Here is a 15,001-nt window from a genome sequence, read left to right on the forward strand (position 1 = left end):
TCGGTGGCGGGTCCTTCCCTCCGAGAGGGACGGAGGGACCCGCCGCCGAATTGCCGCCGAAGACCCGGACGTGCCGCCCCTTTCCATTGGCCGCCCCAAGTACCTGCTTCCTTCGCTGGTGCCTGGAGCCGGCCCTGGACATAAAAGTCCATAAAAGAGCACCCGCACTCTTATCAGACCTCTGTCAATATGGCGATTCCTGTCATGATCTTGATCTGTAGACTATAAGTCCTAATAAAACCACCTTTCAGCTTCTCTTCCTCATCTTATTAAAAGAGTATTGCTTACATACCACGACCTTTTCTAACAGGGTTTGAGTTTGGCATGCTCTCAGCGAAATTCAGTCATTCGTTCTATCAAACATGATAATTTGTGCATAGTCAGGGCTCCATCCCCAAAGTCACCATAATCTTTCTTGTATAAGAGGTAGTAGTATTTTTCCCTTCTGATTGAATCCAACATTGTTAAGGAAGTAGAAGTTAGATGTGAACAGAGTCTACAGAAGAATAAAGATGTTTATAGTAGAGGCATTCAAAGCTTCAGGTACAACTCCTCTCTTTACAATGCACTCTATGAAAAGAGCAACTGATTTTGTGGCAGGAGAAATCACACAGATCTTATGAGGAGGTCTGTAAGGCTACTACAGGGCCTCCCATACACACTTTATCAAATACTTTAGAATCAGCATCCTCACCCTAATGCAGTATTTGGTAGAAGGTTGTTTCAGAACAGGGTGCCACAGTACCCTTAAGTCCTTTCTCAATTCTACATAGGTAAACTGAGTCCTCTCTTTCTCTCTCCCTCCCTCCCTAGGGTTTACTTACTGCTTTCAATCTCCTGCTGTGAAGATTGCCTGATATGGAGGGGACTGAGAAAAGGGAAATACTCCCTGTGAATTTTCATTCCTAGAGCCTCCATGTCAGACAGTCTGACTCTACTTCGGAGGACTGAATTATGTCCAGGGTATTTTTTCCTGGCTATTGCTGATTGTTCAGTAGTTTTGAGAGGGAAAGATGGTACTTCTCCAGGAAATCCCTAACATTTCATGTCAAGGCTGCAAATGGTTTCAGTTGAATAGCACTTTTAAACTTTTATATAGCTAGTATTTTTAAGCCATGGAAGCCATAAGTTTTGAGAATTCTTCCTGAGGGGGATCCTAAGCCCAAACTCAAAGAACTCATACCTCCAGTTGCCATGGAGGAGATAGGGAGTGCTCCCTGTGCATACTGACATGGAGGGTTCTAAAATAAAAATTCACTAGTAAAATAGAATTTTTCCTTTTTCTGTGAACAGCATGGGGGTACCAAGTCCTAGAACAGGGGTTCTCAAACTTCATTGCACAAAGACCCCCTTCTGACAACAAAAATTAGTATAGGACCCCAGGAGCGGGGACCAAAGCCTGAGCCCACCCAAGCCCTGCCACTCTGGGTGGGCAAAGCCAAAGCCCAGGGGCTTCAGCCCCAGGCAGGGGGCCTGTAACCTGAGCCCTGCCGCCCAGAGCTGAAGCCCTTGGGCTTGGGCTTGAGCTTGGGCTTTGGCCCCGGGCCCCAGGAAGTCTAAGCCAGCCCTGGCGACCCCATTAAAACAGGGTCGGGACCCACTTTGGGGTCCCGACCCACAGTTTCAGAACCACTGACCTAGATGTTCCTGATAGCTTTTGCAATCTCCCGTTATTCAAAACAGACACCATCCAACAGTCCAGACAGACAGATACAGAAAGAAATGCCACTGCAAGTTATGTTAGTCTTCTACCATGAACTATTTTAAATATGATTAGATACCTATTTGACCATATTTGTTGCAGTTGTTTTCAAAAACTAAACTGCAACAAGATTTGATTTTGTTTTTGTAATTAAACTTCTTGCATGGTGTCATGGAAACAAAAACAATTGCTTTTCTTTATACAGGAATTGTAATATGGTCTGAAATAATGAAAGCCTTGCTTCCAATAGCTCAATTTTTGCCATCTCCCCAACTTAGCTAAACCAATCCTATGTATCTGAAACTCCACAGGTATGATTTTGTGGAGCAGATCAGTGTAGGCATTTGGGCAACATGGATATTTCACAAGTGAGGTGGTTCTTCGACACCAAGTCATGTCTTCTACACTCCCCTGTAGTTTGGACTATAAAGGTTTGAATAGCAATGCATACCAACGTGCTGCACTGTATTTCCCCCATGTGTAAGAGGACTACATTAATGCTAAATAGGAATTATTTAGTTCACACCCACAGCATCCGTATGGAAGAGTTACAATGCAACTCTTTGGTGCACACTGCTGTTCACACTCCCATACACTGTATTGCGGGGCAGTGTAGACATGCTCTTAGAAAATGATTGACTCATCATAATTCCAAAGCATGTTGACCTAGAAATTGTAAATGTATTCATGAGAAGTGGTGCCATTTATTACTTTGTAGTGGTCTAGGAATCACTCTCTTTCTGGGTGCATTTTGAGCATTGTGGATTTCTTAAACCTGTATGCTGTCATCATATGCATCACCAGGCTGATGTAGGATTCTAAATGCCACACCAGTGTTGTATGCTAAGCCACATAGCTTCTGAAGTGAACGTCTAGCTGCTGCAGCCATTTATAAGTTCTTTGTGGTACTTGTATTCCATGCATAGTTTCTCGTAATTATCCATGGATCTAGAAACTTTCATTCAGCTTCCCTGAAAGAAGACTGTTGCTGCTTTTCTTTTCTGTTCACACTCACATGGCCTTATAACCTTACAAGAATTTGCATAGAGCTTGGATCCATGAAATCATGATATTCTGTTCCGACTTCTTTCTTAAAATGTGTATGCTAACTCTCCCAGGGGATGCATCTTCTTCTCCCTAATACTGGAGCACTTTGAAAGGAGACGAGAAATGCTTATCCAGACACCTGGCAAAACACCAGAAACTCTGCCTGTACTGGCAAGATGGCAGTGGCATTTGTGACTCTGCTATTTTGTTTATTTTTCTTTGAATGTGTATTTTTGGGTGGGGCAGTGGTAGTGAGTTTTTATTTCTCTGCTTCCCTTTATCCATTCTGACTTATTAAGGTTGTTTTTCTCAAGGACTACTCACAGGAATACTCCCTCGGACGCATGTCCAGTTTCCATGATGGCAGAGCAGCTTAGGAACTTGAAAGCCAAAGACCAGAAGATGTTCCATATGTAAGGCCCATATTCTGAAATCCACAAAAGGAGAACACTCTTCTCCATCGCCAGCCTGTTGAAACTCTCTCAGAGAAAAGGCTGACCAGTACTGCTTCTCTTGCTCATTACAATGCAGCTAGCCTTGTCATGGGAGCATTAAAGAATGGAACAAATTGTCACAACTCCTTAGGTTCTGAAACTAAAGTCCTCAATAGTCTCTTTCTTCTGTTTAGCCTCCAAAAGAATAATTGAATGGAGTTACTCAACAAGATGTCCCAAACAAAAGAAACTAGGGAGCTTAGCATCTCTAGCCACGTTTTTACATCCATGTTCTCCTCCTAGGAGTCTCCTTTTGCATATGTCACTCTTGGATGGCTTTTGTGTTCCATATCAACCTCAAACTCTTGACTCTTGTTGACTATGCAGATCTTGCCTTGATCCTTGGAATGCTCCAAGCACACTCCAACCATTGCTCTGACAGAACCTAAGTTTGTTCTAGCCACTAGAGCACAATGTTAAAACTTGTTCTGGTCCTCTGAATTTTAAGCATTTTCGTCATTTCTTTGCAAACTTACTTCCCTGCCCTGCTGAGAGCTTGTTTTAAAGTTAGGGTAGAAAAAGTTTGTTTCTTGTTGGGAAATTTTGGCTGCTCTAAACAGATGGCTTTCTATGTTAATGCTTTAGATGCCTGGGTGAAAGACATTTCACCTAGCATTTGCATTAAATTTCTTAGCTAGGCCCACAACGATTTTGCATTGTATGGTGTTGGAGGCAGCCCTGAGAGTTTCCAGGCCAGATAGAGCAGGTTCCAGGTTATTCTTCTAAATCTTGTCTCAAAGTCCTTTGGAAACAAATATTCAGTGCCCAGATGTAGACTGAAAGGGATCTCGGATTCTGTTCTGCATAGCTCATCCTCAGAGACTAAGACCTGAGAAGGAAACACAATCACCATTCTCTGGACTCCTGTAACTTTTTTTTGTTTGGCGCATTGTGTTCCTATTAAAACAAATGTCCAATGCTGAAGTAAAATGTTAATCAGTGCCAAGATAATTTTATGTCCTTGGTGCAGAAGGTTTTAAATTGCTGACTACAGTGCTGAGAGAACAGCTTCTATTTTCCTTTATGGTAGAGGTCTCATTTCAAGCTGGGTCCACAGCTAATTGGATAAAGATTCAAAGGGAGGATCTAGTGAATTCTTGTTCCAGGAGCCATCACCAGTGTAGTTAAGAAGTCCTTCTCCTCTTTGGTTTGTAGGGTTCTCTTGGAACCAGAGACTATGATCCTGGAACATTTTGGAATCAGCCTTATTGCCATCCAGGCTGAAGTCAGAGGCTTACTTTTGGGATCTCTGGTTATTAGTACCGGGATATTAGGCCTGTCTCAGTTTCTCCCATTTTCTTGGTGACACTACTTTCATCTTTCTTTATGGAGTGTTTTGCCAGGGCTGGCCTAACCATGAGGCGAACTGAGGCCTCAGGTGCCAGACTGGGGAGGGGGCACCACTAGGACCCAGAGTGTAGAAAATTGTGTCTGCTGCTGGTGCTTATGTATTCTCTCTGCTCTAGATGCACAGAGATGATAGAATGCTGTGCTGGAGGAAGGAGAGCACAAGAGACATAACAGGCAGGCAGGAGAAAAGGTGAGAGGGAATAACAGAAAGCAGCAGGAGCTGCAGGGAGAGAGAGGAGGAGAAGCCTCTTATGTACCTCTCTAGTACCCCCAGGAGCCTGGACTGATTAACACCAGCTTCTCAGGGAGCTTCCTGTTTCCTGCTGCTTCCCTGAACCCACTTGAGGAGAACAGACAGTCAACTGAAGTAGTAGGAGCCAGTTAGGTCCTTAAGACACTGATACCTTCCCTCACTCAGGCCTTGCTGCCAGCCTGTTTATTTGTCCCCTTGAATTGAGTGTTGAGAGCCACTATAGCTGGCACAGAACAGCAGTCATGAGTGAAAGAAGAAAACGCCCCTCTGTGGCAGCATTCAGAAAAAGAAAGAATGCGAAGGAAGCGTTTCTATCTAAGCAGGAAGGAGCTCTCCTGAGATAAATAGACACAAATGTTCACGGTGAGCCTCCCGGCCCCAGTGAGGATGTGAGTGGTGAGGAGATGTCTGATCTTCCAGTTAGTCAGAGTGCAGGTGACCTGACAGCTACTGCAGCATCCATATCTCCATCTCAAATAGATGTAACCATGCACATTCCTGAAGAAAAGTGTAGATCAGAGAAGAGTGTGGTGGAGGCTCAAGAAACAGCCGCTGCTGAGTTTAGTTCCTTAAGTCTAGATGATCCAGGACTGTGGACCCACTTGAGCAATAGCCTGAGGGACTTCCTTGTACTGCCTTGTAGTGAAAAACTTCATGTTCCCCAAAGGCAATGAAAATAGAAGTTTCCATCCAACCCATAACTCGCGTGAAATCCCCAATGGTGACAAAGTGGTGAGGCCATGGCTTATGTACTCAAAAACCCAGAATGCTGCATACTGTTTTTATTGCAAACTCTTCCAGTCTAATGTTCCAGCCACATTGGGTTCTACAGGAACAAAGGACTGGAAAAATCTGTCTAGAATCTGGCATGCCATGAGAAGGCAGCAAATCACCAGAGAGCATTCCATAGGTGGAAAGAGCTTGAGATGAGACTAAGGTTAAAGGCCACCATAGATGATCAGCATCAAGAGACGATTGCATCAGAGTTTCTTTACTGGCAAAATGTTTTGAAAAGGCTCATTGCCATTGTGAGAATGCTTGCTATCCAAAACCTAGCACTGTGTGGCGCTTCAGATCAGCTGTATGTGCCAAACAATGGAAACTTCCTTAAAATTGTGGAGCTGATGGCTGAGTTTGAAGCTGTACTCCAGGATCATCTAAGAAGAATCATCACCCAAGAAATGTACGCACACCAGTACCTTGGAAAAACAACTCAAAATGAGATCATACAGTTACTGGCAACAAAAGTCAAACAGAAGGTTGTGGCAGATCTGAAGTCAGCAAGATATTACTCTGTTATTCTGGACTGCACACCTGACATCAGCCATACTGAACAAATGACTTTAATGGTGCGTTTTGTAACAACAGAACCTAGTGAAAATGTCCCTGCAATGGTGACTGTCAGAGAGCATTTTCTAGAATTTATTGACATTGATTGTACTACAGGAGCTGATATGACAAATGTGCTTCTTAAAAAGCTGGCAGATATGGGAATTGCGATAGCTGACATGAGAGGTCAGGGCTACGATAATGGTGCCAGCATGAGAGGAAAGAACAGAGGAGTGCAGACGTGGATCCGAGAGTTAAACCCTCAAGCTTTTTTTTGTCCCATGCGGTTCTCATTCATTGAACTTGGTGGTCAGTGATGCAGCATCAGCTTCTAGTGAGGCTGCTGAATTTTTTAATGTAATTCAAAGCATCTATGTATTTTTCTCTGCATCAACTCATCGATGGCAAATTTTGAAGCAACATCTGGGAACATCCTCTCTGAAACTGAAACCACTGAGTGCCACACGATGGGAAAGTCGAGTGGAGGCGATAAAGCCTATCAAACACCAAATTGGGAAGATAGATGATGCCATAGTTGCCATTATGGAGGATAATGCTATGACAGGAACTGTTCATGGGAGAACAGTGGCAGAGGGAAATGGAATCAAATTTCTGTGTGGCTTAGTGTTGTGGCATGACATACTGTTTGAAATGAATGTTGTAAGCAAGAGACTCCAAGGTGTTGACCTTGATATGTCTGGAGCAATGGAACAACTGGACAAAGCAAAGTCATACCTACAGTCTTACCGGTCAGATGAGGGATTTCAAAACGTTCTGAAGAGTGCACAGAAGTTGGCAGAGGAACTTCACACTGAAACTGTTTTCCCACCCATTCAAGAACACAAGAGTCACCAAAGAAGAAGACAACATTTTGATTACGAGGCACGGGATAATCCCATAAGAGACCCCAAACAACAATTCAAAGTTGAATTCTTTAACGAGGTGCTAGCTTGTGCAATACAATGAGTTGAAGAACGTTTCATGCAGCTCAAGAAACACAGCAGTATATTTGGGATGTTGTATGATATTCCAAAACTCCTCACTTTACCTGAAGAAGACCTACACCAGCAATGCAGGGCACTAGAGACAGTGTTGACACATGATGAGATGCGCGATATTGATGCGAGTGATTTAGGTGATGAACTGAAAGCCCTTTCAAGATACATTTCAGCAGGATCAACTCCAAAGGCTGTTCTGGAATAGATGTGCACAAATAAGATGACCACCCTCTTTCCAAATGCTTTTGTTGCTCTGCGCATACTTCTAACACTTCCTGTAATAGTTGCCAGTGGAGAACGCAGCTTCTTCAAGCTGAAGTTAATAAAAACACATCTACGCTCCACAATGACACAGGAGAGGCTGGTCGGCCTTGCAGACATCTCAATAGAGGATGAGCTGGCCCAGACTGTGGACCTTCAGGAAGCAGTTCAAATCTTTGCAACCAAGAAGGCACGGAAAACACCACTTCAGTTATTCAAACAGATAAAAATGCCAGTGTTTACTATGCAGACAAGAAAAGTTACATTTGCTGTTCAGGCATTTGAAAGTTAAGTGTTACTTAAAATTTTTGAACAAGGCATTTTAAGTTGTTAGTTCTCCATTATTGGGGTAGGTAGCAGAGCAGTACCATGAGAGGAGTAGAACAGGAAGAAGGCAGAATTGAGACCTTTCAAAGTTTTGGCCCAAGCGAGGGGGTATGGGGGCATCATTTGAGCTCCCTGCCTCAGGTGCCAAAATGTTGTGGGCCGGCCCTGTGTTTTGCCATAGGTTTGTTGATCTTCCTGGTCACCCCAACCATAGAGTTAACAGTTGAAGACTGGAGGGAAGTGACATTTGGACAGCCTGACAATTTCCTGCAATATCCTGAATGAAATTTATTGAATTAAATTCAGCCTTATTGAATTAGGATTAATACCTTGGGGGTACATTGTATTAAAAATGCAGTTGTATATGTGGTATTGTGGCATTGTATGTATCTCCTCTAGTAGGGAGGGGGCATGCTAATGTTCTAGCATAATACTTACTCCTGCCTTGAGTGCAGGGGACTGGACTAGAAGACCTCTTGTGGCCCCTTCCAGTCCTACAATTCTATGATTCTATGTGCTTCCTCCGTTTTAAATGCTTTGAAGCCACTCCTGGACCAGTATGTATATACTAGCTCAGACTGGATTCTCCAGGGACCAACAGACACAGAAAAGTTTTTTTTGATAAATAGCTTGATTTTAAACTGGCTAATGACATTCTTCCTATTCAGCAAATGGACAGGACTCCTTGTCCATGGAGCGTCCCAATTCCTAGAGTAGGGTTGGAAGGTCTGGGCCTACTGAGGCCTTGTAACACTGAGAGCTAGTTTTGAGCTGAGGCTGTGATAAACTTGTGGACCGTAAAGGATACGCCAGGGATCGGATGCTGAAGGACAGCTCCTTCCAGAGCCAATGTTAGAGTTGGGGTGATGTCTGGTAAGCTTATTTTATTGCCTTGAATATGTTTTTTCTGCAATGCTTTTTACCTTAAGAATAAAGTCGGTTTGCATAGAAAGTGCTTACCTTATATTTGTAGCAATTAAATCTATTAATCGTCTCTGAAGAGAAAGCAGGCAGGTGTCCTTGGGCAACCTGTCTGTACTGGGAATAACACAGTGAAAGCAGGGAACTGTGCAATCTGGTCAAAAGTGAGAGAGACATGGATCTCTTTCTATAAGCACAAAGAAGGTCTCTTTCTATAAGTCTATAATATATAACTAAACTATTGTTGTATGTAAAGTAAATAAGGTTTTTAAAATGTTTAAGAAGCTTCATTTAAAATTAAGATGCAGAGACCCCCCAGACGGGTGTTTCCACCCAGAAAGGCAATGGCTGGGAAGTTGAAAGCCAGAGAGTAGGTGTCCTTGCTGGATAACTGAGGGGAAATACAGGTGCAGTTGCCATGAATTGAGACAGCGATCACTCTGTGGTCTCCCCCACAGTTAGGTTCCAGCTATGTCTTTTTCCGTGGTTTCCAAAATAATTATTCCCTGGTATATTTTGAAGAGCTTAATTTTTTTTCGAATAGATCACAGCCATAGCCAGATTGGATGTCTGGATATAGATAATTCACGGACTATGCTGTTAATCTCAGAGTCTGTGCAGTCTGGAAATAAATGTAGTGGGTTAGAGAAATCCTTTTAAGATTAATATAATTTCTTGTGATTTCTAGATTAATTTCTGTGCTTTTATTTTAAAAAAATAGTGTTTTCTAGGGATTTTCTCATGAACCAAGTAATAGGGGTTGTCTGTTTATTTGTTATGTTTTTTAACCCTTAACAAAATAAAGATTTTTTTCATTAGAATTAGATTTTCAGGTAGGCCTTCAAAAAGTGTGTGTGTGTATCTATGTTTTTAAGGGGGCGGGATCAGAAATAATACAATTATTTTCTTGACTGGAAGGGTACATTTAAAAATGTGGTGATTTCAATACCTTTTAAAAATATCTCAATACAACTCTAGGGTATGCAATATGAGTAAGAACTAAGACTAAAGTAGTTGAATTCTTTGTATTGTGACTCAGTCTGTCCAAGAAATAGTTATTACTAAATACAGCAACTGCACACTATACAAAAACGAATTGCTTAAGCTCTAGGGGTTGCCACTTTTCAGGCTGAAAAATTAGTTTAAAGTATGAAATGTACTACAAGAGAAGGCAATGCTTTAATGACACTGGGAGTATTTAAAAGACTAACCGTTATTTGTGTGTAATAGGTGGAGTAAAAAAAATTGGTGCTTCAGAATGGCAACATTTACTTGCAAAATATACTGAAATATGTTAAATTACACACGGTGTACTATTTTTTTATACAGAATATACTGGCAAGTTAGTTATGTGCAAACCCAATGGATTATCTTCACGGTGTAAGGTTAATATGGATAGCATACTTCATATAATCTAGTTATGTCCAAAACTGAATAAATACTTGGATATATTTTCCTGCTCTATGTTGTTTACAGAAAATCCTATCTGCAGAACTTCCATTCATTGCTATCTTCATTATGGGAGTTCTGTGAAATAAAAATAACCATGTAAAAGACTACATTCTTATATAAGGAATTTATCACTAAGGGGAGAATAACTATATTACAGCAATTTGAAACAGCACCTACAACATAGTTTAAGACTCATTACACAGTTTATCTAGGTCATCCTCATTGAAAAGACAAGTTTCAGAGTAAACAACAAGATTGTTTTGGTGATATTTTGAAATGATTTATAGAACACACAAAGCCTTTTGTGTCCTGACAAGGATAATTCTTTGGACCTTGAGTCAGTGACTCAAGTGGAGGCAATTAAAATATTTCATTAACAGTTTCTTCAGAATCAAGGTGTCACTTTATTTTTGTACATAATTATATTGATATACTGAATATACATCATATGTAAATATATCAAAAATATACAGAATACAAACATTTAACCAATTCATAGAAAGCAGTAAAAATCTGTTGATATCTTGTATATAAAAATATGAGAAATGTTAGTATTAAGGATTATCATTTTGGGGATGGGCTAACTGCACCCCTGATCGCTCCTGGTCTTGTTGAGTACACCTGGTCTCAGTCTCAGGCTTCTAGCTGTCACCAGACTTGGGGTGGAATCAGGGCCGTAGCAACAAAGAACGTGGCCCCCTCCGAACGGTGGCCCCCTCCGAACATATGTCCAGGCGGGGCCCCTTACAATGCAGAAACTGGAATGCGGTATTTATTTTGCCACTTTTAGGGGCCCCCTTCCTTGCGGGGCCCCCTCCGGTCGGAGGGTACGGAGGGCGCTCGCTACGCCTCTGGGTGGAATTGAATGATTCTCCCACTCTCAGACCAGGCCCTGGGTTGCTGTCCCTGGTGTATCAACCACAGTTACCTTAGCAAGTCTGACTTTATGTCCAGCCCCTGAGATTCTGTTCCATCTAGGAGCAATGACAATGATAACCAGTGACTAGATGGCCTTCCTGAAGTGGAACATTATTTATTAGATCAAAAACATGTCAGAGAACAAATATTTTAAAAATAATAAACCAGTCTGTACGAGTATCTGCTTTTCCCAAAGGCTTACCATTCCCTGGACCTGGAAAGGCCCAACTTCTTCAGACTCCCTCCTCAGTCTCTTCCAGTGTCAACCTGTCTTCCTCAACAGCTTCTGATGATTGATCTCTCTACTTCTATTGAGAAGGGCTTTTTAACTGTTTAGTGTTCTTTTGATCTCCAGATTCCCAGCTTTGCCAAAATGAGGCTTACAACTTGTTGCAGACAGGATAAAGGATTCTTGAATCTAACAGCTTGTCCCACTGTCATTTAAGTGTGTCCCTAGATGTTCTTGTGTGAGAAGCCATTGTATTGCCTTAATGCACAGACTCCATTGAATTATAAGCATATAATAAAAATTCCTCTGCCTCCAGTATAAATTAGATCAGTACAGTCAGACAGGAAATTCTAATAGCCCGCCGTAGTTGCACAGTAACTTAACCTCACTGACCAGGTCACATACAGTATTTATATAATTTATCTCGGTTTTCTGTAATAAAGGGTCGGATGGCCTAGTGGTTGGAGCACTTGACTTCCGGCCGGCTTGCTCGAGGTGCCTTAGTCTTTAAGGTGGGGGGAGAGCGGGCTCCAGATCCTCCCACTGCACTGGATCCCAGCTCACGGTGCGGTGTAAGTCAACCGCTGAGTAGAGGACCTTCCAGCAGGGCGTCTATGTCCAGTGCCCTTCAGTGTGGGAGTGGCCCCTATAGTCTAAGTTGCTGTGGAGGCTTATCTCTGGTAGCGCCCTCTCGTGGACCTTGGGCAGCATCCTACTGTGGTCCCTGGTTCCTCCAGGTGGAGCAGCCATAAGTTTGGCAGAGTCAGATCCACACAAAGTCTCTGTGCTTCAGTTACCCAGTTATCCCTTAGTCCAGTTGCTACTAAGCCTCTTCCACAGTCTTCTTTGGCCAGTGAGATGGTGCTTGTTTCCTGTTGGCTGGCAGGCTAGTTGATCTTTCCCCTCAGGTAGGGAGGCAGCTATCCTGCCTCTTCACCAGTCAGCCCCAAACTGAGCCAGGTTCTCTCCTTTTTCTCTCCCCTCCAGGCCTGTCATTGGCTGCAGATATAATGGGGCGGGGCTATCTGGGCCCAAAGGCTCTCTTCAACCCCTTCCATGCCGGGAGGTGGTTTCTCTACTTCATCAGTATTCTTAGATTATTACATAGCAGTTCCATGCCCCTCACAGTCTGGTCGTATTACTCATAAGTGTTCAGTTTACTTTCTTTTTTAAAATGGCAGCTGTTTGAAGCTGCTCAGAGGTTTTGAGATTTTTAGAGTAAGTCTGAGGGAGATGGATTAATTCATAGATTATGGTAAATTTATCACTTGCTAATGCAATTTATCTCCATCTTAACATGCATATATCACCTCCACAAATATGGGAAGCTGATCATACTCTCTTTTTTTTATTATATTATCATGAAGCTGTTGGAGTGCTTTTATAGTTAAGGTTGTATTGCTCTTCCATTTAAGCAGAGTTCAAGTCTCTAGAATTTACCTTTAAATTAATAGAGGAAGGGCATTGGTTTTGGGGGATAGGGTTTGTGTGGAATAGCCAAAATGTGAAACTCTTTGAAGAAGCTGGACAATTTGAATTTTCTAGGTAAACTTTTTTTCACAAATGTCGCTTTCTTTAAAAACACTTAAAGCCACACACCCCCGGAAATTTTCACATGCAGTTCAACTTTTTTTGGATCCCTATAATTTGTGAACACTTGCATAATTCAAACTTCCCACACTTGTCAGTCTTTAATAGAACACCTTCCTAGGGTAGATATTAGACAATTTGAAACATAAAACAGTTTTTATGATTATTTGCTATAACTGTCTTTGGCTTCACCAGGGAAGCTGATACAGAATGTTTCCCACTTAATAATCTTCTTGCTCTGGAATTAGGGTAATGCTAAAATCCTTTAGGGGCTGGTCCAGGATGGGCTGGTAAGAGCAGGGAATGTCAAGTGGAGGTGCTTAGGACCACCTTAGTGCTATGGAAGGCAGGGAAACACAATGCTTACTCCTAACACTCCCACCTTCCCTCCTCTGACTCCCCCATGATTCACCTATGGAGTGTTTGGGGGGGGGGAGCCCTCTTGCCTTGGTCTCCTATCTTCTCATGGTGTCTGTCTGTTCATCCCGTTTCACTCCAGCCCCTATCTCTACAGCCACACTGTCGCCTTTGAAGAGAATGTCAACCCTCCCTCTGAGAACCAGAAGTTGGGAGTGGAAGACACTCCCCCGAAACACTGCTACTGACCACTGTCGGAGACAGGATACTGGGCTAGATGGATCATGGTCTGATCGAATATGGCAGTTCTTATGTTCTTAATGTCAAGCGGTGGCGTGTCATTTCTTTCTTCCTCCAGCTCAACTGGGACAGTCTCAATGTTCTTGGTGGAGGGGCAGTACCAGCTGTCAATCTTTCTCCCCTGTGCCGCACAAGACGAAGTCTGACTAAGACTAAGAACTGGTTCCACTTCTTGTAAATGGAGCCAATAAAGCCCCACTTCCAATAGAAGGGGCTTCTCTGTGGTGGGAAATCCACACGGACCACAGGCATGCATTTTCCAGTACAGGGAAACCCTACCTATTAGGAGGTATGATTCCTCGGACACAGCATTCCTGTTTCCCTCTGCTTCTCTGAGCCTTTTGCTGTCTTCTGCAACCACTGTTCTTATTCCTCTTCCTCCCCCATAGCATCTTTTGCAACTGTTCCCAGTATCCCCTATTTCTCCATCAAACACCCACTGCCCCCAATCCTTCGCTTCCTACTATCCCCAATCCAACACCTTCTTGTGTCTCTCCTCATTGTCTCACCTATGCCTCTTGCTACATTGTTCAATGGTCCTCTGCCTCCCTCATTATCCCCAATCTTTTTTTTCATACTCCCTGCTGCCTCCTTTTAACACTGTCTCCAAATATTCCCACATCTTCCCTCTCTGCTGAGTCCTTGCCTTCCGTAATAACCCCCCTTCTCAGCCCCTCCACTTCTACCTGATTCCCCTGTGACCTCCCCCACTAATACTTGCATTTTGACATTTCTTAAATAGCATAAAAGTTGCCCCTCAAAATTAGTTTGCTAATTAAGGTTGATCTTATATACTCCCAGGGAAAACTCTAAAGCAGGAAAATCAAAGTTAAGACGAATATTTACTTTCACTCCCAACATAATACCAATTTCTAATCATTAGTACATTACCATCATGATACTCAATCACACCAGCACAATAATACCTTCTCTAAAACTCACTTTATACAATCACCATCACTTCACACACCAAATAATTGAAAAGTGCATTGCAAAAGCACAACCTCAACTCCAGTTTTCTGATGATACATTCTTTAAATTTGTTAATTATGAACTTGAAACTATCTTGTTTATGTTACATAGGAATACTAAGATTGTAGAGAGACCATATAAAGTAGGTTTGGCATGTGTCTCCTTAATTCCAAGTTTTTGTGGATTTTGAATACTCATAATACATCATGACTTTGATTCTTTTAGTACAATTTAAAAGATCATTTTAGGCCAGGGTGTGAGGCTAGACTATTAGCAGCAGAAGGTTCTATGTGAAATATTTGCCCTGCTCCTATCTTACTGAGTGAGGAGATGAGCCATGTACTAAATAAAGTTTCCCAAAGTATCTCCAATACTTGGTAAAAGCTGTAGTCTTGTAAAGTATCCTTATTTTTCACTTACCCCCCTCTAAACCCGGTATCTGGTGTCATCACCTGCCATTATTGACAAAAGAATCATAACTGCTGCCCAGGGCCGGCTCCA

At 42.4% G+C, this 15,001-nt stretch overlaps 1 protein-coding gene across 1 annotated transcript in view; it reads left to right on the forward strand.

Moving 5' to 3' along the window:
* The window catches only part of GNAL (G protein subunit alpha L), a 320,857-nt gene that overhangs the window by 44,841 nt on the left and 261,015 nt on the right, over positions 1 to 15,001 (forward strand). The window lies entirely within an intron of this gene.

Source organism: Emys orbicularis, chromosome 2 (assembly GCF_028017835.1).
Source record: "Emys orbicularis isolate rEmyOrb1 chromosome 2, rEmyOrb1.hap1, whole genome shotgun sequence".
Lineage (NCBI taxonomy): Eukaryota > Metazoa > Chordata > Testudines > Emydidae > Emys > Emys orbicularis.